The sequence below is a fragment of the Acyrthosiphon pisum genome, chromosome X, assembly GCF_005508785.2.
Source record: "Acyrthosiphon pisum isolate AL4f chromosome X, pea_aphid_22Mar2018_4r6ur, whole genome shotgun sequence".
NCBI lineage: Eukaryota > Metazoa > Arthropoda > Insecta > Hemiptera > Aphididae > Acyrthosiphon > Acyrthosiphon pisum.
The window spans coordinates 69154285-69159616 of NC_042493.1; the positions used below are offsets into that span (position 1 = coordinate 69154285).

At 29.3% G+C, this 5332-nt stretch overlaps 1 protein-coding gene across 1 annotated transcript in view; it reads right to left on the minus strand.

Moving 5' to 3' along the window:
- Window positions 1-135, minus strand: part of LOC100167675 (piwi-like protein Siwi) — a 19887-nt gene extending 19752 nt beyond the window's left edge. Inside the window, exon 1 of the mRNA XM_001948371.5 lies at window positions 17-135. The gene's annotated coding sequence lies outside the window, so the exon portion shown is untranslated. The remainder of the gene's footprint in view (window positions 1-16) is intronic.
- Between the last annotated feature and the right edge of the window lie 5197 nt (window positions 136-5332).

Below are 5332 nucleotides of genomic sequence, written 5' to 3' on the forward strand. Positions count from 1 at the left end.
ATTACATTATAATTACCGTAAAATGGGGTGAAATGCAACTGCAAGGTGAATTGAAACAAGTATTCAGTAATTTGTTTATTATTATCGACAATGAATATTCAATTTTAGTGTTATCACTTTGAAAAGATAAGATATATATTCATTGTAATAAATGTTTTCTATTAAAAAAAAAAAAAAATCGAGATCTGATTTTTTCTAACCAAACAGCACGGACTAATCTTATCTTAGTCCGTGCCAGACAGTAAATAAAAACGGTTTATATCACTTTCATGGATGAAATATATAATATCAATTTGGCTTGGAATAAACAACAAATAACATTTATCACTGGCCGCTGAATTTAAAAATATTTAAATTTTCAATATATTATTATAATATACAAAATACAAATACAATTTTACAACTGAGCAAGGCCGTATCTGAGAGTGGTCCAGGGGGGTTTGGATCCCCCACGAAATTTTTTCCAAATGTCTTATTTTTAACCAAATATCGAAACATAAATTCAACAAAATTACAATATACATGTTTTGGACATTCTACACCCTACAAAAATAAACAATCTTACACATAACGATTCATTATTTGAATAATTAACAATGGAAATAAATCATTATACGTTATCCCTTATGTTCAATGTCATTAAAATTGAAATATTTATCTCGTATGAACATCGCTGAAGTTATATTGTGAAATTCAAAACAAATTACTACCTATTATACCGATATAATGCAAATTTAATATACACATAAAATTAATACTAATGACTGAATTGTTGTATCCAAGCAGATTTATTTTAATTTTTTTTAAGTACATACTGTGATCTATATTTATTTGGTATTATCATATAGGTAGAATCAGACATTTTTTTTTTAAACTTAATTAAGTTTTATATTGTACCAAAGTATTGTATATTATTTATAACATATTAAGATATTAATTGTGTAAATTGCGATATTGTTAATCTCTAGCATTCAACAACAAAAAACTTTTTTGTTCCTAACATTAAGTAATAACTAATTAAATTACATTTAACTATTAATATAATTGATATACCTTTATACAAATATAATGATTTATAATATGTTTAATTATGTAAATCAGGTAGTCAATATCTATTGATGAATATATAATAATATAATATTTGATATTATTAATATTTAATATATCGTTTAAGTCTAAACAGTACTTTATGATATTATCCAACTATGACTATATTATCTTAGTTAGTTAACTGTTGAACACTATTGATTAATTCAATAATAATTTTCTTCACACACCACATTTACTTAAGTTTAATTTATATTTTTACACTATACATGATGAACATCTCAAAAAAAGTAATAATATTTTGGTATATAATAAATAATAATGCATATTACATTTAATATTTTATAAGATTTTTGCATAACAGCTGTAAAATAAAACAGCAATTATAAAAGTTTTTAAATTGTATAATGTATTAAACAATGCATATTTAGCACAAAACAGTTTACATACATATTAGTCACTAAACATTATAAAAGTAATGAACAAAATTTAAAAAAAATTCAGAATCTGTGGAACAATATTGATATAGGCTATTATGGTTTAAGTGTTAAACTGGGTCATTATTATTATTATTATTATTATTATATTTAAATTTAAACTATTTATTGTAAATCTGTATATTAAATATTATAATTATGTATATTTTACACTGTATGTCTGTACCATACTGTATATTTAAAATTAGATTGGAATTATATTCCGTTAGGTTTATAAAGTTTATTATTATTAATATTAATATATTATTTATTTTAGAAAAATTGAGCTCCAAAGCTCTTTGAACAATTTTGAATTGGAATATTAAAATTGTACCAATTAGTAATTTAGTTATTTGCTGTATAAATCATAAGTTAAATATAAAATCTTATTTAATTATATTTAATACAATTATTAGATAGAAAATACATTTATTAGGGTTTCTAAAGCTACTTTGAATGACCAAAAATGTATGAATCCAATTTCCATAACTCATGCCTAACTAAATTTCTGAAGTCTGAACTAGGTATATGTTACCGCTTTCTAATTCACATCTACACATCTTGGTCTTCTAAGATCTGCACTATTAAAATTGGCTCCCTACTTCTTCACAATCAGACAATAGTACTATAGTAGTATGGTATAGTCTACAAAATAAAGAAATACATTTATTAGGGTTTTACTTATGTTTATCATAAAGTTACTTTGAATGTCCAAAAATTAATGAACCCAATTTCCATAAATCATGTCTAACTAAATTTCTGAAGTCTGAACTATGTATATGTTGCCACTTTCCAATTCACATCTACATATCCTGATCTTCAAAGATCTGCACTATTAAAATTGGCTACCTACCTACTTCTTCACAGTTGGACAATGATAGTATGGTATATCCTACAAAATAAAAAAACACAATATAGATAATAATATTAAGATTTAAAAATAATTTAAAAGAAAAATACAATACTTTAAAACCAAGAGAAGCATGATTAATTCTTAATACTTCAACTAAAAAAGAAAAATGTCTAAAGTGCCTTCCTCCTTTTTCATACGGACTGAGGACCGTCAATGGTGGAGTTAACACTAAGATTAAAATTGTTAATAAATATAATTAACTCAAGATAAGCTAAGTTAAGTGAACACAAGATTGTTTTAAGTCAAAAGTTGAATGTAAACGTTTACAAAGGTACAACTTAACTTAATTTAATAACCAAAACTTAATAACCAGTCGAAAAGAGATATAAGATTAGTATTGGGTGATTTTAATGCGAAGATAGTACGTGAAGAAGTCTACAGATCGACTATTGGAAGCCATAGCCTACATACAAACACAAATGATAACGGTATCAAACTAATTGACTTTGCTTTAGGAAAATAAATGGTGGATAAAAGTACAATGTTTCCACGAAAAGACATACATAAATATACATGGATCTCGCCGAATGGGAGACATAAAAACCAAATTGACCACGTTCTAATAAATGATAGATTCAAAAATAGTATTCTGAATATAAGAACTTTATGGGGAGCTGATATGGACTCGGACCACTTACTGGTTGGTATATGGATGAGAGTAAAAATTAAGAAATATAAGAAATGCAATCTAATGAAGAGAGGACGAACTGATATAGTTAAGTTAACGGATAAACAAATATGTAAGGAATATGCAGAAACCTTTCAAAATATTATTAAAAATAAACAACTGGATGTAAAAGAAAATGTAGATAAAACATGGGAACTTGTTAAAGAAAGTATAACGGAAACAGCAACAAAGGTGTTAGGAAAACAAATACCAAAAGCAAAACCGTGGTTCAATAGGCTCTATGAAGAAGCAGTGCAAAGAAGAAAACTAGCAAGACAAGAATGGCTGATTGACACGAGCAATGAAGTAACTTTGAGAAGGTTTAGAACTCGCCAAAGGGAGGCCTGCAAGATACTGAGATGTGAAAAGAGAAAATACATTTAAATATAGAAGAAATGGTAGAACAAGACTATAAGGCACACAGAACTAGGGATATGTATAAGCGAGTGAATGACCTCAGGGGCGGATATAAGAAGAAAGAAAGATTTCTAAGGGATGATAATGGCTCTCTAATAACTACAAGTGAAGAACTGGCAAAGAAATGGGGTGTTTATTTTGAAAAGCTGTTGAACTGTGAAAAACCGAATGAAATCTTTCCTTTTAACAAGGAAATCCGAAAGTCACAGGACTGTGAAAAACCGACCTTGGAGGAAATAAAATCACAGATAAAAATACTAAAAAACAATAAATCCCCTGGAGAAGATGACATTCAATCGGAGCTTTTAAAGAAAGGGGGAGAAGAAATGGTCTTTTGGATATGGAAGGTAATTTATGAGGTCTGGACAACAGAAAAAATACCTGAAGAATGGAAGACAGCGGTGATTTGTCCAATACACAAAAAAGGAAGTAAACAAGACTGCAATAATTATCGTGGGATATCCCTCTTAAATGTGGGTTATAAAATTTTCTCAAATTATATACTATCAAGGATAAAAGAGAAATCGGAACAGGTTATTGGCAATTACCAATGTGGCTTCAGGCCAGGAAGGTCGACCATAGACCAGATATTTATTTTAAGACAAATATATCAAAAAACACTGGAATTCGATAGAGAAATACATGTTCTTTTCATAGATTTTAAGAAGGCATATGACAGCATACACAGAGAAAGCCTTATCAATATCTTGAGAGAATTCCATTTTGAGGACAAGCTTATAAAACTGATTGAGATAAGCATTCTGGAGATATTTGTCAAAGTTAGAGTTGGAAACATAATTACAGACCCAATATTAGTCAAATCAGGTTTAAGACAGGGAGACGCTATGTCACCAAATTTAATTAATATAGTGGTAGAAAAAGTAATAAGGGAAATGAATATCACACCGCAAGAAGGAGTTAAATTCCAGGAATCCTGCATAGGACTGCTAGCTTATGCAGATGATCTAATGATCATGGAGGAATCACAAGATGGACTAAAATTTCTTTTAAATCGGCTGTAGAAAGCATAAAAGAAAACGACTTCACATTAATGAAGAAAAAACGGAATATTTGGTGGTAGGAAGACGAGACACCATGGGATTATATCCGACGCTCAACATCAACAACCGAAATTTTAAAAGAAAAAAATGATTTAAGTACCTAGGGTCTGTACTCTCAGAGAGAAACGAAACCGAAATAGAAATAGGTGCAAGAATTCAATCAGGAAATAAATGCCTCTATGGTCTTGCAAAACTACTGGGATCAAGATCACTTTCAAAAGATCTAAAAATACAATTATACATCACATTAATACAGCCTGTAATTACTCATGGAGCCGAGACATAGCCATTAAGGAAAAGTGATGAAAGAAAACTCTTAGTTCTGGAAAGAAAGATACTACGAAAGATTTTTGGACCAGTAAAAGACATGCTAAGCGGTGATTGGAGAATAAGGAAAAATTATGAGCTAGAAACACTCTTCCATAAACCCAGTATACTCGAAACAATAAAGAACAAAAGATTGGCATGGGCTGAGCATGCTTGGCATAGCCAAAACCCACTCATACGCATGGTATTAGAAGAAAACCCTACTCGAAAAAGACCACTGGGAAGACCACGTCTGAGGTGGGAAGACGTAGTTGGAAATGATGTGAAAGAGTTAGGAGGAGGATTAGACTGGAGAATACAGGCAGCAATAGAGAAAATTGGAGGCAAGGATGTATGTCGGGATGGTCCTAGTGGCCGAATTTACTCGAAGAAGTATAGTATTTTTATAAAATAATAGTTTGTTTCTTACAGTCTTAACAATATT